The 24,666-nt window shown below is 42.6% G+C and overlaps 1 pseudogene; it reads right to left on the bottom strand.

Annotated features, from left to right (window-relative positions):
• Positions 1-15,907: 15,907 nt before the first annotated feature.
• On the bottom strand, positions 15,908-24,135 carry LOC116985034 (annotated as a pseudogene).
• Between the last annotated feature and the right edge of the window lie 531 nt (positions 24,136-24,666).

The following is a 24,666-nucleotide window of genomic DNA, read 5'->3' as shown; positions in this document are numbered from 1 at the left end:
ATGCATTGGGCAGTTTTCACCACTCGCTGCAGTGCTTTCTGGTCGGAGACAGAGCAGTTGCCATACCATACTGTGATACAGTTGGTAAGGATGCTCTCGATGGTGCAGCGGTAGAAGTTCACCAGAATCTGAGGAGACAGATGGACCTTCATTAGTCTCCTCAGGAAGAAGAGACGCTGGTGAGCCTTGGAAATTGCAGAAAGTTATAAATTTGGCACTGGAAACCAGAAGCAGAATGAGACAATCAATGAGTACATTGTTGCCTTGAAAAACATAAGTTTGCACTGTAACTCTGGAGCCTTTTTCAGATGCGCACTACGTGACAGATTTGTTTGTGGTCTAGTGGATGAACGAATTCAGTCCAAACTGATGAGCACTCCAAATCTCACATTCGAGAAAGCATGCAATCTTGCTACCACAATGGAGATGGCATCAAAGAATGCTCGCGAGTTTCGTCCACCACGAACTGCAGTGGCCGTTTAGAGTCACAAGGCAGTGCCTATGGCCAAACCAAGAGGTGCTAAACCAAAAGCAAAGTATGGTGGGGAGCCGAGTTCAGCCAGTTGTTATCGTTGCAACAGTAATCACTCATCCCAATTTTGTCAGTTCAAAATGGCCAAGTGCTATAACTGCCAAAAGAAAGGCCATATCGCCTCAGCATGTCGGGCCAAGCTTAAATCAGGAAATCAACAATCTGCGGGAATCAAGCGACAACACCAGAGAGGAGTTCACAACGTGAACCCAGATGTAAATGAACTTGGGTTGTACACCATTTATGCAACCAACATCGATAAGCCTACAACCAGCCAAGGCAAGGACTTTCGAACTAAACTATTGATTAATGAACAGTTAATCGATATGTGCATTGACACGGCAGCAGATCGTTCGATCATGAGCAAAGACCTGTACGAAACAAAGTTCCCACAGACACCATTGTTTGAGAGTAAGGTCAAGCTGAGAACCTACTCGGGCAAAGTTTTGGAGACATGTGGACAAAGAACTGTAAAGTTCAGCATAATGGTCAGTCAGTAACACTGCCCATCATAGTGGCCAGCTACAGAAATAAACCAACCCTCCTTGGAAAGGATTGGCTGAGTAGAATAGAGTTAGACTAGAAGAACATTTTCAGCATCGATTTATCCAAATCACGTCTTGAAAACGTCATAAGCAAACATGCAAACATTTTTGCTGACAGTTACACGGGAATAACAGGATACTCTGCACACATTCAACTTAAGCAAGATGCTAGACCTGTGTATTGTCGACCAAGACCTGTATCATATGCACTAAAGTAACAAGTGAAGGTAGAACTCGACAGATGAAAGCGTAATGGAGTACTCGTGAAGACAGACCAGAGTAACTGGGCAACGCCAATTGTGGCCGTACCCAAGGCTGATAAAACTTTGACGATATGGTGATTACAAAGTCACAATCAACCAAACCGTTGATGACGAACAATATCCGTTACCAACTTCGCAAGATCTGTACGCAGAACTTAGTGGAGCAAGAGTCTTCACTGGATTTGTCTCACGCTTACGCCCAACTCAATGTCGACAAGGAAAGTCAGCAGTACTTGACTATCAACACACATAAGGGCTTGTATTCATATACAAAGCTTCCCCGAGAATATTTCAGTCTGTCATTCCGCACTGTGTGTGTAACCAGGATGACCTACTGATATTCACTGAGGGCATGGTAGAACATCTGGAAATCCTCGAGCAAGTTCTCACACGACTGAACTGCCACAATGTCAAACTGCGACAAAGTAAATGTTCATTTGCGCAGTCGGAGGCGGTCTACCTTGGACTCAAAAGTAGATGCCAATAGACTTCGCCCTGTGAAGGCGAAAGTTGAAGCAATAGTGAATGCTCCAAAACCCAACAAGGTGTCAGAGCTACGATCATTCCTTCGGATGGTGCAGTTCTATGCACGATTCCTTCCAGATTCCAGCTAAAGCCACTACATCATCTGCTACAAAAAAATGTGAAATGGACGTGGGGAAAGGAACAGCAACGTGCATTTGACATCTACAAGGAAAACTTGACAAGTGACAAACTTCTTGTTCACTATGATACGACATGCAAGATGAAACTTGCTTGTGATGCTTCAAGTTATGGTGTAGGTGCAGTGATCTCCCACGTAATGAATGACAGGAAAAGCCTATTGCTTTTGCATCCCACACCCTGTCATCGAGTGAACGCAATTATGCGCAGATAGAAAAGGAAGCACTCAGCATCGTGTTCGGAATCAAGAAATTCCATCAGTTTCTTCTCGGCAGACCATTCACCCTGGTGACTGATCACAAGCCACTATTAATGATACTTGCCCCCAATTCAGCTATACCTTCCATGGCGATATCAAGGATGCAGCGCTGGGCAATGTTGCTGTCCCAGTATGACTACAAGGTGGAGTATAGAAGCTCCAAGTGCAACGCAGTTGCAGATGCATTGTCCCGGTTGCCCCATGAGAACTCTGACGTGGGAAGTGAGAACTCAATCTGCACAATGCAAGTTGTAGATGAAGACTTTCCAGTGACTGCAACAAAATTGTAGCAGAAACAGAGAAAGACACTTTGCTGAAGTGGGTCTATGAGCAGACATTGAATGGTTGGACTGAAATCGATAGTGGGTTGAACTCAGTTCTGAACTCAGAGCTGAAGCCTTTCAATAATCGACGCCATGAATTATCATGTGAGCAGGGATGCATTAAGTGGGGTTACAGAGTGGTTGTACCAGAGTCTTGGAGAAACAAAATTATGAATGAACTTCATGCCGAACATCCTGGCATAGTAAGCATGAAATCAATTGCCAGAAGTTTTGTGTATTGGCCTGGTATTGACAGTGACATCGAGTCACTGGTGAGCAAATGTAGTGTCTGCCAAAATTGCCGGAGTAAACCACCAAAAACACCACTGCAACCCTGGTCATGGTCAAGTAGACCTTTTCAGAGAGTTCATGTAGATTTTTGTGAAAAGGGTAATGATTACTTTCTGGTGCCGGTAGATAGTCTTTCCAAATGGATTGAGGTTAAGCATATGGGGTCAAGCACTACTACTGTGTGTACCATAGATGAGTTGAGATCAATTTTTGCATGCCATGGTTTACTGGAAGAACTTGTTTCTGATAACGGGCCTCAGTTTCGTTCAGAACGGTTCAAAGAGTTCATGCGACTGAATGGTGTAAACACACACTTGTTCCCCCATACCATCCAGCCTCCAACGGGGTGGCGGAAAGGTCTGTTACAGTTGTCAAAGATGCTCTCAAGAAACAGGTTTTGCAGGTTAGTTCAAAGCTCAGCATGATTTGGCTAGTTTCTTGCTGAAGTACAGAACCACACAACACACAACAACAGGTTGGGTTACTCACCTGCAGAAGTGTTGTTGAAGAGAAGGCTAAGAATACGCCTAAGTCTAGTTCAACCCATTTTGGCCTTGAGAGTTGAGCAAAAACAGTTGTCAAAAATGCCATTTTGACTCCCACAAAAAGGAGAGGTACTTCAAGCCAGGTTCGTGTTCTCTGCCCTCCCAACAAGTCCAGTCAAGACAAATGGGATGTAGTGGAAAATAGTGGAAGTGTGTGGAACAAAAAGATACTTAATTAAAGTTGGAGATAGGATTAAAAGTGTTCATGTTGATCAAATGATTCCAGTCAAAGATGGTCCAAAAACTGAGCATGAAGTCCTAATCCCTGAGTTTTTAATCTGAAAGTGAGTTGGAAGAGATCACTGTGATTGAAACACAAAGTTCAGTTAGTACAGACAAAGAAACAGATTCCTCTGGTCAAAGTCAGGGTACTAAAACAGAGCCAAACAAGCCAACATTTGAGTCAATACCTAAACCTGTTACACCTGTTACTGTTAGACGATCAGGCATGATCCGTAAACTAGTAGTCAGGTTAGGTTTGTAAGTTAAGTAAATCACTGTATAAGTTAAACAAAAATGTATAGATATGTAAAATAAATATATTATGTTTATCATTTAAGATTTCATAAATACTGGTTTAAATCAAGTATCACAACAACAAAATTGCAACTGAGTACTGAGATTTAATAATTAAAAAAGGGGAGCAGTGTAATGTATTCATACATATTCATGTATATGTTAATGAGTTGGTGTTGTATATAAGCAGGGTATGTTGGGTAATAAAGCTCTCTCTCTCTCGTGATCCAGGCAACCTGCATGTTATTCATTCTGCCATCTGGAATGAAACATACCCAGACAAATTTATGTTATGAAATGCACCGCCCACACTAGAGGACAGACTCCAGTAGATATCGGGAATCATAATGCTGATTTGGTAGCCAAGAGAGTATAATGGGAACGTAAGGTTGTGGTACCCAAAATAATGAGGCAGACTAAAAGTATAACTAACAAGTCCTCCTCGGAGAAACTGATGCCAACCATCCAATAAATTGATCGTTTACGGGAAGGGGCTTCTAAAGGAGATAAGGAAAGGTGGAGACAACTTGGGTGTATGACTGGACTGTGGACCACTCCAGCAAGGCTGACCTGCATGATGGATTCATTGGCAGTATGGGCTATAGAGTGCATGCACTATGCAACCCATTGTGGTGCAAGGGCAGTACGGGCCAATCTAATGGCTACTTGGTGGCATCAAATTAGAAAGGTGCCAGCTGTATAAGTACGTACTTGTCATAGTCGATGTATTCAGCTGGTGGATCGAAGCTTACCCAACCCTTGATAACAAAGCGGCTACTGTTGTTAAGGTGTTAATGAGAGTAATTATCCCTAGATTCGGTATCCCCATTCGACTTAGTTCAGATCACGGTCCACACTTTATTATACAAATCAATAAATAATTTTGTGAACAGCAGCAATTACACTGTGCTTATCGACCACAGGCTGCTTGACCTGTAGACAGGTCAATTCAGACCCTTAAAACTAAATTAGCCAAATTAAAGGCGGAGACTGGACTTGGATGGATTAAATTACTCCCAATAGCTTTATTTCAGACGCGAGTCATGCCTGTAGGGAAATCTAGATTAAGCCCAGCTGAAATTATTTATGGTAGACCCTTGGAACCAGAATGCAATGAAAATAATTAATTTCCACCATATGACTGCGGAAATGACCAACTATATTCTAGCATTGACCAGAGTCTTAAGGGATTCACATTGTAGAGTAAGAGCAGCCCATAGTGAAATGCCTTTGTTAGAAACTCCCAGTAAAGTAAAACTTGGAGACTATGACCTAATAAAGAATTGGGTGAGAAAAGGATTGGAGGTTCGTTGGGAGGGACGTTACCAGGTTCTTCTAATGACTCCAACAGCGCTGAAAGTAGATGGATGAAATGCATGGGTACATCTCCATCACTGTAAAAGCATGTGGTGATATGGATTGTTAATCTACTTCATCCCAGGTTCTCTTAGGAACTCTTACAGATGGACTATCAAGATTGATGGATGGGATTCGCACCCACAAAAACTCAAGAGGTGAAGACTCATCAGACGGATTCATGAGGCTATGCGCACAAAAACTCGGAAAGCTTGATAGAATTCTGGGAAGATATATCAACATATTTTTGTTAGAACATTTGTTAAAATAAAGCAGTCATCATTGTATTTTGGGGGTTATCATTAATGATGAGGGTTATCATAAATGATAAAACGAGGAATGTTAATATTGACCAAATTAAATACACCATTAAATGGGGGATCGCTGCATTTGTCCGAATTGTTTAGCCTTTGTCAGTGGATATTTACAGGCTGTGGATGGCACTGACCAGTCTGGGCATCAGATTGATATGTAAGGCTGAAGGATCCAGGTGTTCTCCTCATTTTCCCCTTAATTGATAAAATATATAATCTCTGCAAACAAACTTAAATGCATAACATTGATTGGATCTCTGCAAGCCTTGTAAATAATGTTGCGGGACAGTTACCCTGTTAAGTGTTGATTGGTTGAAATATTAAGCCCTGTCTGGTTTGTTTGAATCCCAGGGTAAATGTTGCATTATTCAAGATTCTGTGAGCTTAGAAAGAGCTAATTTACAAGATTGCACATCATTTCTAACAAAATACTGTAAATGTCATTACAAAATCCTCCAAATTCACTGGAAGGATAAGTGAACCGATGCCACCATACTTTCCCACACCTACTTCTCCTGCTCTCAGGCCTCAGGGGCACTGCCATACCAGGAATCCTAGAACAGGCACTCTATTCCAAACCCTATCAGTGGAAGAGTTTACTAGGCAGACTGAGAAAAAGATTTAAGGACATTTTCAAAACCTCCTTGAAGTTATAGTGTAGTGGTGCAACTGCTACCTCACAACTCTAAATTACTCCTAGTACAGGTTGATAGTCGGAACATCAGGACAGGCAACAACAACATAAGAGAGATTGTGGAAATTAGTGAGGGAATGAAATATCTCTGCAAATTGGCATAGATTGACGGGTTGAATGGCCTCCTATGTTGTGAGAGAGTATGACAAAAAAGACATACAATATCCCCACTACCTCTTGGAATCTCTAGCATTGAGAGCCTCAAAATCATGGATCAGGAGGGTGCAGAAGCCCTGCATAAGTGCTAGAAAGTGCACACTTTCTCACAAGCTACCAACCCAGCCAATCCCTTAAGAGATGTTCACTGTGTCTTCTATATCATTAGGTATGTTGCAAAGCGTACCTGAAGCGTCGCTGAAAATCTGTCGCTGCGGGTGTGCGCGATTTTGGCGCCGTTTAGAGGGGGCGGGTTTAAAACGCGATTTTCTCTAGGCTGTTCAAATCGAAGATGTTCAGCCTAGTTAATTATTAACGAAAAATCGCTGAAAGACCCCGTCGCAAAAGCTATTATTAGTTTTAAAGGCCTCGTATAATAGTTATAGTAGTTTAAAAATCAATCTCTAAACCCGCGACCGCCAGCAACCGCAGGGTCTCATAAAGCAGACAACTGAAGTTAGGCTGTATATTTTTACATTAAAAAGGGCTTCTAAAGATCCCTTTATACAAAGTTTAATATTGCGAGCAGCTCATTTTGGGCCCATTATATCCCGCAGTATTTTTCTGGGCATTTGAGGGCACAAATCTAGCTCAATGTGAACGTTCTAAACCAGCGCGTTCACAGGATCCCACTAGAAAGCTGATTTAAATGGGCATTTATTTACAGCAATTGAACACTAAATTCCTTCCATTTGGTCTATAAATTAATGTAAATGAGATTTAAAAATCATGTTTTATTGTGAATTATTTGTGAATATTATTTGGACATTTAGGCTATTTAAAAATGTTAATCATTTATTAAGAAATGGATAGATGTTTAGATCTAGTAATTGAAGTCTGAAATTAGCTACAATTAGGTAACTAACTAATTATATGCTTTAATTTCAGGTCATCCAAGTAAGATTATTTTATATTTGTTTCGGAATGCTTCAATCTATGATAACTGAAAATTTCATTCAGTTCTCTTAATTTTTAAGAAAGTTATGGGCTTTTGACTGTTCACGATCACAGCTTTTTTGTTATGTCCATAGAAAATCAATAGGGAACAAGATGCTCATTTCCCAGTATGAAAATGGCCATAACTTTTTTAATACTTGAGATATGAAAGCGAATTAGGTGTCAAATTAAACTTATTTTTATGCTTTATCTGATGGGATAAATTGCAGACTTGATTTTTAAAATCTCAAAATTTTGTAACATTGCTAATATCATCTGTTCTTTCTCGGTATCCTTTGACAAATAGACTACATGTGTCATGTAACCATCTCTGATTTGATGCTAAGAGTCAACGAGAGATTAGCACAGGAATTAGCACTTTCAGTGCATTGAGTCCACATTGATTATTTATTTACACTAGTCCCACACTAATCCCACTCCGCATACTTGGGATAATTTACAGCTATTAATTATCTTATCAAACTGCACATCGTAGAGATACGGGAGAAGAGCAGAGTACCCAGACGGAAGTCACATGCCCATAGAAGGAACTCCACACTGATAGTACTGGAGGCCAGGATTTAACCTGGATCACAGGAGTTGTGAGGCAGCAACTCTATTATTTGTCGTTGTACCACTGTAGACATGTCATAGATGTTTATATGCTCTCTTATACTTATTTTCCCTCTTCTCTAAGTTGGATGCCTATTTAAAAGCATGTGCCATCTTCCAACTTGGTCAAGGGTCTGCACCCTAAATGTTAAAAAACAAAATATGCTAAATTCTGCAAATGAAAAAATGAAAACAGAAAAAGCTGGGGAAACTCAACAGGGCAGGCGGCATCCATGGAAAGAGAGGTAAGAATGAATCTATCAAGTTGCAACCTGTAACATTAACCAACAAAGTTTAATTGGTCCCTTACTCCAAGTACACTGATTAATATTCTGAGCACTTCCCGAGTTTCTGGGATTGTTTTAGATTTCCAGATTCTTATTTGCTTTTTTATCTGTTGTATAAACTGCATGTTTAAGAAACTGAAGACCTGATGGTGTTAGCAATTGATTTGTTCTGGGTTTTTTTAAGGCATCATTCATGACTTAGGCACTTAGCCAAAAATATTTAAACTGATTTAGCATCTGTTCGTGCTCATACTGTCAGCTCATTTGAAATAATCTGAGAGCAACGTGCCTCGCATAGTTTCCTATAGGTCACAGTTTTCCACTTGGTTTCACTTAACAGCTGGTAGCCAGTCCTCTTCCTGCAAATAAGCTGCTGTACTTCAATGTAACCCTGAGCTTCTCCTTTCCTCAGGAACTGTATTTTACAGTCAGTCGTATGACATTTCAGACTGGGACCCTGGTATACAACACTTTCCTAAACTTTATACAAGAATACCCTCCTACATCCACCAGTTGGCTCTTTATTCTGACTTTGTTATAGTTCAAGTCCAACAGGTCAAAAGTAAATCTTCAAAAAACACAGTTCAAATGCATGTAAACTCAAAAATTCATTTTATTTTCTGTAAATTCTAGGCCAGCTGCTTAAAACTATTATACTATGATGTGAAGGAAGTAACTGCAGATGTTAGTTTAAACCGATGATGGACACAAAAAGCTGGAGTAACTCAGTGGTTCAGACAGCATCTCTGGAGACAAGGAATAGGTGACATAATTCCATCAAAGCTGGAGTAACTCAGTGGGTCAGACAGCATCTCTGGAGAAAAGGAATAGGTGACATCATTCCATCGCACCTGCAGTTGACGTTTCGCATCTCGGTTCCGGAGGTGGAAAGCTGCGCTTTGCGTTTTTGTTGGATTTGGGCGCAGGGAGTTCTGTTGGTAGCATGTTGTCATATTCTGCAGAGCAGCCTCTAGTACGGTCTCAATCTGGCTGAAGTCTGAGGATTATGTTGCATTAGTCATCAGCATACAGGTGGGTTGGTCATTGGTGTATATACTGAACCATGTATGGGCAAGGACACTTCCCTGTGATAGACCATTCTTTTGGCGTCTCCAACGGCTGTTCTGACCATTCAGGCATACGAAGAAGGGGCGGTTCTCCATCAATGTCATGATGAACTGGACAAGATGAGAGTCCTGTAGTGTTTGTTACAGTTTGGCTTTCATGGTACGATGGTTTACAGTGTCATATGCTGCGGACAAGTCTACAAATACTGCACCTGTGATCAGCTTCCCCTCAAAGCCATTTTCAATGTGCTGAGTTAGGTTCAGCAGTTGTCCTGGTGTTTACTTTCCCCGGCAGAATCCAGCCTGTTCAGGTATCAAAACATCATCTACATCCAGCGTGATACGGTTCAGTATGCATCTTTCCATCAGTTTGTATGGGTGGCACAACAGGGATCTAGGCCGGTAGCTGCTGGGAAGATTGGCAGCTTTGCCTGGTTTTGGTAAAGCAACAACCTTGGATTTCCGCCAGACTCGTGGAATGGAGTTGGTTGCTATGCAGATGTTAAACGTCTCCAGCAGCCATTCTCGCGCTCTGGGACCCAGATATTGTCACATCTCAGTTCTGATGTTGTCTAAGCCAGCTGCCTTGTTAGGTTTCATCACATTCAGGGCTTTGTTGAGTTCGTCCATGATGAAAGGTTGGATGTACCATCCATCGTTTCGGTTGTTGCCATGTACAACCTTTGGGGATGGAGGTTTCTTACCACTACTCTTGCTGTTTAGCAACAACTGGTGGGCAACTTGGTTAGCAGTCACTTTTCCACGTGGTTTACTGTGGGTGGGGTCATTACCGAGACGTCTCAGTGTCGTCCATGCCTTCCTGCTGCTGTGTCGTAGGTCTGTCGTCGTAGGTCTGTTGTTTCTAATAGCTCCTACCATTGTCTGCGTTGTGCCTCTGTGAGCTGTTTCCCCATCTCAGCTGTTTTGTCTGGCCTAAGTACATTGAGATAATTTCCCTCACGACAAAGATTTATTGGTTCAATGCTATTTTATACACTCCCAGGACCTTATATCAGTATTATCAATTAATCAAAATACATAATATTAAACATATTGCAAATTACTTTTTCTCTTTTCTTCAACATTTGTCTCTTATTACCATACAGAGCAAGAGATTATTTAGTCTATATTTATTAAATAATACATTCCTGAAAACCGTAGTGTTATACAATTATAGATAACAAAAAGTACATTTCATAGTCCTGATGTGGGGTCTCAATCTGAAATTATGACCATTACTCTTCTTCCAGAGATGCTGCTTGACCTGTTGAGTTATCCTGCACTTTGTTTTTGCTCCAGATCCCAGCTTCTGTATTCTTTTGAGTATCAAATTGTAGATGACAATTGTACACAATCTTAGAGACACAGCCTCAGTGATCCAAGTTTTATTCTACCAGTACTGTCAGTGTGGAGTCTCCCTGTGACTGAGTAGTTTTCCTCTGGGCGCTCCATTTTCCACCCATATAATCCAAAATCAACAGGTTGGTAGATTTTTTGATTATGGTGAATTGCCCTATGAGTGCAAATGAGTGGTAGAATCTAGGGGAGTATGCAAACGAGTGGTAGAATGTGGGGAGAATAAAATATTTAATGAAAGGAGAGGTGTGTAAAAAGGACGTTGATGTTTGGTGCAGTCTTGGTGGGCTGGGGGTGGGGGTGGGGTTGTTTCTGTCCCACATAACTAACAGGCTCTAAAATCCAAAAACAGAAAAGTTGGAAGATTTCAGTCAATCAAGCAGCATCCGCAGAAAGAGAAACCAATTAATGTTTCAGGTCGGGGAACTTCCTCTGAACTATGGGCAGAGAGATGGTTTGCAGTTTCAAAGCAGAGCTGGTTGGAGAAGTGAAGTGCAGGACAAAGTCTTTCTAGAGATAGTTTCACAGTTCAGGTGATAAGGAGCATGAGGACTAACTGAAAAAGGGTCTCAACCCTGATCGACATCTGTTCATTTCCTCCACAGATGCTGCCCGACCCGCTGAATTATTCCAGAACTTTGTGTTTTGCTGGCATCCCAGATCGTCCTACATACCAACTTTACCTCCTAAAAAAACAGCAAATTAATCCTCTACAATTACTTCTGCAATTACCCAATTGTTTACTTGTCCACTTCCCCAAACTAAGAGGATGATTCTGTAGTAGAGATTTTTGACAAAAATATGAACAGATGGGAAAGAGATACTAAATAGATTAGCATCATTCAACGGCATGCAATCCAGATGAAATGCACCGTAGGCTACTGTAGCAACAACAAATCAGAGTGGATATAATGACTCTGATACAATCTTTCAGTCTTCTCTGGAAATGGGAGTGGTGAAGGAAGACTGGAGGATTGCAAATCCTGACCAAAAGATCGGAACACGAATTTCAGATCTATCTCTCAATGGCATGGAGGAATGAGAACATATCATTATCAAAGACAATGTTTAATGTCACGTAGGTATGCAAATGCATTTGCTGAAGGCAAATCATATTTTATTAACCTGATTAACTTATTTGATAAAGTGACTGCAAGGGTTAATGAATGCCATTCACAGTTTTTTCTTTGGTGCTCTTTTACGTTGTCTTGTAACTTTCAGTTCAAAAACTTTTGTTGTTCAACAGCTTGCTGGGTTGAATTGGCTACACAACAAATGGAAGCTTAGTGAGTGAGTATTCAACCTTTCACATATGTGCTAGTCGTTTCATACAGTGCATTCACAAAGTATTCAGACCCCTTCACTTTTTCCACATTTTGTTACGTTACAGCCTTATTCTAAATTGGATTAAATTCTTTTTTTTTTTATCATCAATCTACACACAATACCCCATAATAAAAAAATGAAAACAGGTGTTCAGAATCTTTTGCAAAGTAATTAAAAAGAAATAACTGAAATATCACATTTACAAATATTACATTTACACTTAAAGTAGTCAGACCCTTTACTCAGTGCCTTGTTGAGGCACCTTTGGCAGCAATTACAGCCTCAAGTCTTCTTGGGTATGATGCTACAAGCTTGGCACACCTGTGTTTGGGTAATTTCTCCCATTCTTCTCTGCCCCAGTTTGAGGTCCAGAACGCTCTGGAGCAGGTTTTCATCAAGGATCTCTCTGTACTTTGTTCTGTTCATCTATCCCACGATCCTGACTAGTCTCCCAGTTCCTGCCGTTGAAAAACATCCCCACAGCATGATGCTGCCACCACCATGCTTCACCGTAGGTATGGTATTGGCCAGGTGATGAGCGGTGCCTGGTTTCCTCCAGACGTGACACTTGGCATTCAGGCCAAAGAGTTCAATCTTGGTTTCATTAGACCAGAAAACCTTGTCTCTCGTGCCTTTTGGCAAACCCCAAGCGGGCTGTCATGTGCCTTTTACTGTGTAGTGGCTTCCGTCTGGGCAGTCTACCATAAAGGCCTGATTGGTGGAGTGCTGCAGATAAAGTTGTCCTTCTGGAAGGTTCTCCCATCTCCACAGAGGAACTCTGGAGCTCTGTCAGAGTGACCATCAGGTTCTTGGTCACCTCCCTGACCAAGGCCCTTCTCCCCCGATTGCTCAGTTTGGCCGGGCGGCCAGCTCTATGAAGAGTCCTGTTGGTTCCAAAGTTCTTCCATTAAAGAATGATGGAGGCCACAGTGCTCTTCGGGACCTGCAATGTTGCAGAAATTGTTTTATACCCTTCCCCTGATCTGTGTCTCGGAGGTCTATGGACAATTCCTTCATCTTCATGGCTTGGTTTTTGCTCTGACATGCACTGTCAACCGTGGGACCTTATATAGACAGGTGTGTGCCTTTCCCAAACATGTCCAATCAATTTAATTTACCACGTGGACTCCAATCAAGTTGTGGAAACATCTCAAGGATAATAAATGGAAACAGGATGAACCTAAGCTCAATGTTGAGTGTCATAGCAAAGGGTCTGAGTAGTTATGTAAATGTGATATTTCAGTTATTTCTTTTTAATTACTTTGCAAAAATGTCTAAACACCTGCTTTCGCTTCTTCATTCTGGGGTATTGTGTGTAGATTGATGATTTTTTTTAAAAAAATCAATTTTAAAATGAGGCTATAACGTAACAAAATTTGGAAAAAGTGAAGGGGTCTGAATACTTTCTGAATGCACTGTTGGTCTATCAAATTAGCTGCATATTCCTGATGTTTTTGCTTAGCCCTGCAATTTCCTTTTCCCTTTTCTGAACAGATATCCAGTTTCCTTTTTAAAGTTGCTGATAAATCTACTTCCATCAAATGTATATAAGACCATTTCCTCATCTTCCCTTTAGATCTTCCAGTTTCCTGAAACCATTGTCGTCCATTTACAGATCATCCATCAATGGGCATAATTTTGCCTTACTTGTTGGAGCCCCTGCGGCTTCTCAAACCTGCTCCACCATTTAACAACATCATAACATAAAACAATTAGTAGTTTGAATTTAAAGTTCTTGCTTACTCTCTAAATGACTGCTTATTCTGTTCCCCCCTACCCCATATGCTCCCTCACTCATATGGTTTCACATTTACCCACCAAGACCAGATTCCACCATACTACTACACATCTAATATAATATAGTTCAAGTTCAAGTTCAAGTGAGTTTATTGTCATGTGTCCCTGTATAGGACAATGAAATTCTTGCTTTGCTTAAGCACACAGAAAATAGTAGGCATTTACTACAAAACAGATAAATGTGTCCATATACCATGATATAAATATATACACACATGAATAAATAAACTGGTAGTGCAAATAACAGAAAGTGGTTGCTAATAATCAGAGTTTTGTCCGAGCCAGGTTTAATAGCTTGATGGCTGAGGGGAAGTAGCTATATACCTTGGTTATCCAGTCTTCATTGGCGGGACAGTCAAGAGACCATGCACCCGTCCTCATAAGCGGGACATCTTTAATGGTCTGTCCTGGGCCCAGCACAGTGATTCCAAGATAGCTCCTGTAATGCAATTTGAAAAGAGCAAGGAAATGCATGGATCATAACATGAAAACTGAACTAAAAGGGTTACATTATTAGGACAGTTTGCTTCTACTCCTTTGAGAACAGAAGATTAGTGGATAATGTAATTGAGGTGCTTAAGATGACTACATAGAAACAGTAGATAGGGAAATCACTTCCTCTGATAGGGGAATCTACAACAATAGAGCATAACAAATACATATATAAAGTTTATCAAATACTTTATTTTCAATCAAATCATGATATCCTAATCCTCCAAGAAACCACTTGAGTAACATTAGGGTCCTAGGCAAGTAAAGTAACATTTTACCTCCTTTATAAAAATAGCTCGGCCTGCGGGTCTACTTTCATCATCTATTTCAAAAGCAATCTTCATATTTACCATAGCGAATCTTTTCCTAATTGCAATAACCTCAGACGTGAATGTGTTTCAAATAAAATTAATACCTGACAAAAGCCAGGCAGCTTTTCTATCCGATGAATAATAAATCTATTTCATCATTAACTTTGGTCGGCATCCAACCAAGCTTTAATGTTTGAATGGTTAAGAAGGAACTGCAGATGCTGGAAAATCGAAGGTAGACGAAAATGCTGGAGAAACTCATCGGGTGAGGCAGCATCTATGGAGCCCACTGAGTTTCTCCAGCATTTTTGTCAAGCTTTAGTGCTTGTTTCTTTAAGAACGGGACACTCTTATTTTTTGGTATCCTGGACAATATTTATTCTAAAATAAAATAATCTGGTCACATATTGTTGTTTGTGGGAGCTTGCTATGTACAAACTGGCTTCTGCCTTTTATATTTTAAATAATGACTATGCTCAAAATGTCGTATTTGAAAAATCTGACACTAATCCTGGTCTTATTTCCTTTAGGTGCCTATCTTTCTCTTAATATTATATTGAAAATGATCGGAAATGCTATAAAAGTCACCTGTGTTGAAAGGGTTTTTCTTTTAAATGGATAGCATCCATGAAATATTAATGTAATTGCCTGTCTTAAACTAAATATCAGTAATTAAGCCAACTAATTAGAATAATAATCTGAAGTGGTAATTAGCAAATCTAGGGGAGAAAAACTAGCATCAAAAACATTTAGTGAAGTATTTTTCTGTCTCTGTGATACTAAGGAAATACTCAGCAAGTAGCAAACCAATATGGGTAGTCACTGACATCCATGCTAAATTACCTCTAATGACTTGATTTAATGATGATTGTCAAGTAATCTGCATCAACTGAAGCAGAATGCCTTTTGACGTGATTTGGCCTGATTTTATATCAATTTTGATCATATATTGGGAGGGTCACACCCTCTTAATTTTTTTTTTAACCAGGAACTTGAAGGTTTTTGACTTTTGACCCCTTGGTTGTCCAGTCTTCAATGGTGGGACAGCCAAGGGACCATGCACCCGGCCTCATAAGCGGGACATCTTTAATGGTCTGTCCTGGGCCCAGCACAGTGATTCAATGCATCCACAAAGAGCAAAGAGCAAGGAAATGCATGGATTATAACATGAAAACTGAACTAAAATGAACATTATTAGGACAGTTTGCTTCTACTCCTTTGAGAACAGAAGATTAGTGGATAATGTAATTGAGGTGCTTAAGATGACTAGATAGACACAGTAGATGGGGAAATCACTTCCTCTGATCGGAGAATCTACAACAATAGAGCATAACAAAATAGCTAACCAATTTGGGTTTATCTCAGAGAATATATCTTCACACTGAGTATATTGAACATCTAGAACTCTCTCGTTAATTAGGTATTGAGATTAAACCAATGACTGATATAGTGACTTTCAGCAAGCAATTGTATTTAAGGTCATGTATCCAAAATATGTGGACACTTACCAGTCATAATCTAACAATAAAATAAATAAATTTAAATTTCTTTATTTATATAGCACATTTTTAGTCAACTTGCATTGACCCCAAAGTGCTTCACATAATTACATTCACACACACAGGCAAAGGTGGGTGAAGTGTCTTGCCCAAGGACACAACGACAGTATGCACTCCAAGCGGGATTCGAACCAGCTACCTTCCGGTTGCCAGCCGAACACTTAGCCCATTGTGCCATCTGTCATCCCCAGTAGAACAGGTTCAAAGGATTGCATAGCTGTTTTTATTAATCAATCCTATGTAAATAGTTCATTCACATTGAGCCAGAGGCACAGTGGCACAGGAGCAGAGCCGTTGCCCTAACTGGGCCAGAGATAAGGCTCGATCCTGACCTCAAGTGCTGTGTGTGTGTGGAGTTTGGTTGTCCTGCCCGTGATAGTATGAGTTTATTGCGGGTGCTTCCTTCCACATCTCAAAACATGCAGATTGGAAAGTTAATTGGCCACTGTACATTGCACCTAGTGTGTAGGTGAGGGATGGAATATGGGCGGCGTTGATGAGAATGTGCGAAGAATAAAATGTGATTAGTATAATGGGCGAGTCAATATGAGTGGGTGCATAAAGGGCCTGTTTCTGTGCTGTATCTCTGTGCCCATCTCCTACCTCAGTCTGCTCTCGTCCCAACCCAAGTAAATGACACAGATGTTCACCTATTCCACACAGAGGGAAGTTCAAATTTTAATGGGAAATATGATTATCCCAGAGAAATCTCATAGTTAGTTTAAATGAAATAGTGTACTATATGAAATTATTGTACAAGAATCATAATTCACTGAAAATCAAAACAACTCCAATGTTGGAATTGTGAAATAAAAGCAGAAAATGCTGGAAATGCTCAGCAGGTCAGACAATGGGAAGAGAAACATAGTTAATGTTTTAAGTCAAAGACCCTTCATCAGAATAGTCTGAAGCACGTAATGACTTCATAAACTCTGCTTCACTTGGAATTGTTAACTTAGCAAATGCTAACATCAATATTTCTAACCTAGGTAAGAGTTATACTAGTGATTTTGTTTATAATAATCAGTAACTTTCACTAATGTAGGTTGTAAAATGAGGTGGCTTTAGATGATTTAGCAAGTCAATTTTGTTAAGTAGAAGTAGCTACAGTAAGGAAACATAAAGTTGCAGTAGTCAGATATGCATATCTTTCATTCATTTGTTCTATATCTCTCTATATCACCGTCATTATATCTTGTTTTCCCTTCCCCTGACTCAATCTCATGAAGGTTTCTACCTGAAATGTCACCTATTCATTTTCTCCAGAGATGCTGTCTGACCCGCTGAGTTACTCCAGCTTTATGTGTCTATCTTTGGTTGGGGTGACTTTAATCTACATATAGATTGGACCAACCAAATTGGTAACAGTGCCGAGGAGGAGGATTTTCTGGAATGTTTACAGGATGGTTTTTAAACGAATATGTAGAGGACCCGATGAGAGGGCAGGCCATCCTAGACTGGGTATTGTGTAATGAGGAAGGATTAGTTAGCGATCTTGTTGTGCAAGGCCCCTTGGGCAACAGTGACCAAAATATGGTGGAATTCTGCATTAGAATGGAGAGTGACATGGTTAATTCAGAGACTAGTGTCCTGAACTTGAATAAAGGAGACTTTATTCGATGGTATGAGACGGGAATTGGCTGGGTTAGACTGGCAAATTGTACTTAAAGGGTTGACCGTGGAGATGCAATGGCAAAGATTTAAAGACCACATGGATGAACTTCAGAAATTGTTCATCCCTGTCTGGTGAAAAAATAAAATTGGGACGGCGGATCAACCGTGGCTGACGAGGGAAGTCAAGGATAGTGTTAAAGGCAAGGAGGGGTGGGAGATTGCAACCTGTTTGGACTAATGCAATCAATCCGACATGCACAATAAAATAGATCAAATAGAACAAGTTGATTTACAACTTTAGGCTGTGCACGCCATATGCAAGAAGAAGAAGAAAGCCAAGGAAGAGGAATATAAATTGGTCGGAAGAAACGGCAAACCAGAACACTGGGAGAAATTTAGAACTCAACAGAGGAGGACAAAGGGGTTAATTAAGGGGGGGGGGGGGGAGAAAGAACATGAAAGAAAGCTTGCGAGGAATATAAAAACTGACTGTAAACGTTTCTATAGGTATGTAAAAAGGAAAAGATTAGTGGAGACAAATATAGGCCCCTCACAGTCAGAGACAGGTGAATTTATAATGGGAAACAAGGAAATGGCAGAACAGTTAAACAAGTACTTTGGTTCTGTCTTCACTAAGGAAGGCACAAACAATCTCCCGGAAATACTAGGGGACTGAGGATCTAGTGGGAGGGAGGAACTGAAGAAAATCCACATTAGTCAGAAAATGGTGTTAGGCAAACTATTGGAACTGAAGGCAGATAAATCCTCATCCCAGAGTGCTCAAGGAGGTGGCCCTAGAAATTGTGGATGCATTGATGATCATTTTCCAATATTCTCTTGACTCTGGATCAGTTCCTGTGGACTGGTGGGTAACCAATGTAACTCCACTTTTTAAGAAAGGAGGGAGAGAGAAAACAGGGAATTATAGACCAGTTAGCCTTACATCGGTAGTGGGGAAGATACTGGAGTCGATTATTAAAGATGTTATAGCAGCGCATTTGGAAAGCAGTGACGGGATCAGTCAAAATCAGCATGGATTTATGAAGGGGAAATCATGCTTGACTAATCTTTTGGAATTTTTTGAGGATGTAACAAGTAGAATGGATAAGGGAGAACCAGTGGATGTAGTGTATCAAAAAGCCTTTGACTAGGTCCCACACAAGAGATTAGGGTGCAAATTTAGAGCACATGGTATTGGGGGTAGGGAATTGACATGGATAGAGAACTGGTTGCCAGACAGGAAGCAGAGCAGGAATTAACGGGCCCTTTTCAGAATGGCAGACAGTGACTAGTGGGGTGCCGCAAGGCTCGGTCCTGTGTCTCCAATCGTTTACAATATATATTAATGATTTAGACGAGTGAATTAAATGTAACATCTCTAAGTTTGTGGGTGACACAAAGCTGCGTGGCAGTGTGAGCAGCGAGGAGGATGCTGTGAGGCTGCAGGGTGACTTGGATAGGTTGGGTGAGTGGGCAGAAGCATGGCAGATGTGGTATAATGTGGATAAATGTGAGGTTATCTACTTTGGTGGCAAGTACAGGAAGGCAGATTATTATCTGAATGGTGTCAGATTAGAAGGGGAGGTGCAACGAGACCTGGGTGTGCTTGTACATCAATCACTGAAAGTAAGCATGCAGGGAGAGCAGGCAGTGAAGAAAGCCAATGGCAAGTTGTCCTTCATTGCAAAAAGATTTGATTTTAGGAGCAAGGAGATCCTACTGCAGTTGTACAGGGCCCTGGTGAACTGCACCTGGAGCATTATGTGCAATTTTGGTCTCCTAATTGAGGAAGGACATTATTGCTATTGAGGGAGTGCAGCGTGGATTCACCAGGTTAATTCCCGGGATGGTGGGACTGACATGATGAAAGAATGGATCGACTGGGTTTGTATTCGCTGGAATTTAGAAGGATGCGAGTGGATCTTATAGAAACATATAAAATTCTTAGAGGATTGAACAAGGTAGATGCAGGAAAAATGTTCCTTATGTTGGGGGAGTCCAGTACCGGGGGTCACAGTTTAAGAATGAGAAGTATGCCATTTACGTCTGAGATGAATTTCATGCAGAGATTGTGAATCTGTGGAATTCTCTGCCAGAAAGGCAGTGGAGGCTAATTCACTGGATGTTTTCAACAGAGAGTTAATTTGGCTCTTAGGGCTAAGGGAATCAAGGGATATTGGGAAAAAGCCGGAACAAGATACTGATTTTGGATGATCAGCCATGATCATATTGAATGGCGGTGCGGGCTCGAAGGACCTATTTTCTATGGTTCTATGTTTCTGTTTAAACTGTCATCTGCAGTTCCTCCCTACACTATTTTTACATATCTGTTGTGCTGTTGCAAGTAAGAAATTAATTGGCTCCGTTTCGGGATGTACAGTGTGACAATAGAACTTGATCTACCTCTCCAGTCTCCATGAAGCTTTGTTAACACTTTTAAGTGCTGGTTGCATTTCCCTGTGCAATTCCAATTGTTCTCATACTTACATCTGGGACATTGCAAAGGTGCATTGCATTGCATCCTTCACTTCTTTAATTGATGTCAACATTTTAACTGCGTTAAAACTCCTCAGGTGATTTCCACATTTACTTACTCTATGTTGTTGACAATAACTTATATGTATCGATGTCTTTATTCAACAAATTGTGCATTGACATTATGAGTGTTTTTATATCTTACTAAACCAAGTGGGACCCGTTGGGTCCTGTCCCCTCAACGCGCGTTTGCAGGGGGGGGGGGGGGGGGGGGGGCAGCGCCCTTCAGTGTCACACATACACACTGACCCCCTTCTTGATATTATATTAATATTATTCATTCGCCCTATCCACTCTCGCATAACCCCCAACTGTGCAGGCGCTGCAAGAGAGAGGAAGGGGTAGAGAGGAGAGGGTGAGTGGGTAGAGAGGGAGGGGGGGGTAGAGAGGGAGAGGGAGGGGAGCAGATTGAGAGGTTGGGGGGGGAGGCGTGTGGCGTCACGGGAGGGCTGGCTCCCAAACGCAATACTCCACCAGAGGGCGGGGGGGGGGGGGCAGAGAGGGAGGGGGGGCAGAGAGGGAGGGGGGGCAGAGAGGGAGGGGGGGCAGAGAGGGAGGGGGGGGGGGGGAGAGAGGGAGGGGGGGGCAGAGAAGGAGGGGGACAGAGAGGGAGGGGGGCAGAGAGGGAGGGGGGGGGGGCACAGAGGAGTTCAGAAATCCACTCCTTGGTCAATTATTTCCCCAGATTTTGAATAATATTGCTCACAAAACTCAATTTTAAAAATATAAACGCCGCTCACCCGCTGCTGACGTCACAATGCCTACATGCCCACCAATCCAGGCCCACCTGCATCCTGGCCCCGCCCCCCGCTGCTGTGGATTAAAGGCGCAGAAATATCGAGAAAGTACTGCAGATTCTACAGTTGCGTTCCGCTATAGCTTCTTTGTTCTACAGATCTCGGGGCAGCGACTTCTCACGCGCTGAACCTCTCCTCATAGGTTCTGCTGAACTTTCTCCTCACAGCCGGCGCAGCTCGTGAAGCCCCGCCCGCCTGCGCGGCCCTCCCATCCCCTGCACGCTCATTCCAGCTGTGGGTTTCCAGAGAGTCAGAAACCGGTGCTTCTTTGTTGTGAACACTCGCTCCTGGGCGAACGCGTCTTGCCTTTGCGGCTTTAAAGGGCTGTTGTTAGCTGGCAGTTATCTACGGCTGCGGGCGTCGCAAGGCAAAGTTACGTCAATCCCCCCCCCCCCCCCCCCCCCCCCCGTGTTCCTCTCTGTGAACAAGCAAGATCTGCAGATTCGAAGGATAGGTGAGATCCTGGGGAGGCGAAGAGGGGGAGTGGGAGGATTGAGGGAGAGGAGGGAGTAGGGAGGGAGAGGCAGGAATGGGGGAGGTGAGGAGGGAGAGTGTGGGAATAGATGGAGATGAGTGGGGGTGATAGGGAGTGGGGAATAGATGGACTGCCCCATCGGGTCGGGTACAAAACTGATAGGGGAGAGCGCACTTGACGTCTGAGCATCATCTCCGCTGGAGTTCGACCAGTAGTACAGTTTGGAACGGTTCGATATTGCTGTAAGAAATCGCGCAATGCCAATGGTTTTGATTTCTTTTCAATTCCTACAGCACATATCATGGCCTGCTTGAAAATGCCGACGAGCCGCTCTGCCTCACCATTTGAGGGTGGATGAAAAGGTGCTGATGTCAGATGCACGATTGAGTGATGTTTGCACCAGTCACCGAACATTTGCGGGGCAAATTGGGGTCCATTGTCACTTACAATTGTTAAGGGCAATCTCCAAATGGCGAACAAATCGTCGAGCGCAGAAGTGGTTGTTTCAGTGGTGGATAACATTTGGATAACATGTGGCCATTTCGAATGGGCATCCATGACGACTAGCCACATGTCCTCCAGCAACGGTCCGGCAAATCTATGTGGATTCGCTGCCATGGTTGGCCGGGGACGAGCCATGCGGAAGTCTTTTCCGGCGGATTCGCCGCTGTTTCGGCACATGGTCGGCTATATCGGTCTCGATATTCGGCCACCACACATGCATGTGGGCGAGCGCCTTCATTCACACAATTCCAATGTGTGTCTTGTGCAACATTTTCAGAATTTGCCATTGCAGTTCCGTCGGAATGATCACTCGACAATCGCGTAGCAGAATGCCATCCTTTGAGGAGATTTCCATTTGCGCATTCTGGAATGAGCGGAATTCCTTGTCCAGCTTGGGACTGTTCGGCCACCCCTCAGTGACAAAATGTCGTACCTTCGACAAAATGGGGTCTGTGCTCGTGTAGTTGCCGACCGTCCTTGCGGAGACGGGGAAATCGGTGATGACCCGTGTGTTGAGCAAGTTCACGTCCGTCTCAATTTCCATAATTGTCTCCTCTTTATCGAACATCAGGTCGGGTCCAATCGGTAGACGAGACAGTGCATTGGCATTGGCATGATCCGCAGACTGTCGGTAAATGATGTGGTAATCATATCCCATCATGATCAGGACCCAACATTGTAGACTCTGCAATGTCATGACAGGCAAACTTTTCTCCAGACTGAAAATAGTCAGCAGCGGCTTGTGGTTGGTGATGAGCAGGATATGTCGTCCACTCAAATATTGGTGGAACTTCCGGACACCAAACATGATCGCCAGTGCTTCTTTCTCCACTTGGCTGTAGTTTTACTCGGCGATCGTCAGCGTTTTGGATGCGAACGTGATTGGTTCTTCTTTGCCATTAGGCGCCGTTTGTGAGATTACAGCTCCAAGACCATACGGCGAAGCATTGGCATCCAGTGAGATCAGCGAGATCAGCTTCGATGGGTCATAGTGGACCAAATGTGCCTTCTGGGCAAGCATCTCCTTCAACCTGGTGAATGCATGGTCACACTCTTTGGACCAGTGCCATTCGACGTCCTGTTTTCGCAGGTTGTTAAATGGTGCGCACAAAGTCGAAAGTGCCGGTATGAACTTGTTGTAGTAGTTCACCTTGCCAATGAAGCTTTCAAGCTAATTCACCTTTTCGGGCGTCCACTCTTTCTTCCGATGGCTTCAGACCACTTGCAGAGATCACATGCCCGAGATATGTGACCTGTTGTCGGAAGAATGTCCATGCGCAAATTCATGCCATAGTTGTTCAGTGCCGTGAGGACCTGTTTTTGGTTCTGCAGATGTTCTTCCTCTGTCCGGCCGGTGACAATTATGTCATCCAGGTAGGCGGCTACATACGGAATCCCGGCAACCAGATTGTCGACCAGTTTCTGGAAGATGGCCGTTGCCGTACCGGTCCAAACAACAATCGGTTTTATCTGAACAGTCTCTTGTGCATGTTGATCACGAGCAGGTGTTTTGTCTCGTCGTCCAGTTCCACCTGGAGATATGCATTGGACATGTCCAATTTGGAGAAGTATTGTCCTCCTTGCAGCTTGACGAACAGCTCGTCCACTCTTGGTATGGGGTGTTGATCAATGTGCAATTGAGGGTTTACGGTCACTTTGCACTCGCCACAGATGCACACCTTGCCGCAAGGCTTCTGAACGACAACTATGGGTGTGGCCCATTCTGAATGGTCCACATGGGTGATAATTCCCATTTCTTCAAGACGGCAGAGTTCCTTGTCGACGGCGTCCATCCGACTGAACGGGTCTTAGTTTGAAGAAGTTAGGGACGGCATCATCTTTGAGTATGAGCCGTGCCTTCATCTTTGTGCAATGTCCGAGTCAAGGTGCAAAAACGTCCGGAAACTGGTCAAGAACCTTCTGCAGGTTGTTCTCGCACTTTCTGACCATGTTGCAATCCGTGGTAGATGACAATGCCATAGTTGATCCATTGTAGATCAAAGCGTTCATGTCAAAATTGAAAGCAAGGATTCAGTCGATGGCGCACAGGGATGTACCTTCTTTGTCAATGACGATAAGCGGCAACATCTGTGTCATACCATTACAGGAAACGGCGCCAGTGCATTTGCCTTTCGTGGGAATGGGCTGTCATCCATATCCGAAAAGGCAGATGTTGGCTGGTTTTAGTTTTGGCGATCCGATCCTCTCTCAGATGTCCTGACCCTCTAGCGACACAGTTCAAGATCCGCAGCGAAATCCTCGGCTTGTCGGTGATCGTGGACACACCGAGCACTTCAATAGAAATGGTCTCCGCGATTTGGTCGACTGTGTTTTACGCTATCTTGCCCTTTCTCAGCTTTCCTACGCATTGACACACTGCCTGGCGATGACCTTTTCGGTAACAGGCATAAAAAATGGACTCGAGTAGCAAAGTTTCGATCCTCCCCCCACAGAGGAATTGCTCTTCTGAAACTGTCCCTCCTTCTCCGGATTTGCTCTGGGCCGATCAAGTGGTTTCTGGCATAGCGGACGAGTCTGACG

This window comes from Amblyraja radiata, chromosome 2 (assembly GCF_010909765.2).
Source record: "Amblyraja radiata isolate CabotCenter1 chromosome 2, sAmbRad1.1.pri, whole genome shotgun sequence".
NCBI lineage: Eukaryota > Metazoa > Chordata > Chondrichthyes > Rajiformes > Rajidae > Amblyraja > Amblyraja radiata.
Note: the sequence above shows the minus strand (reverse complement) of the source record. Positions and strands in the feature narration are given on the sequence as shown.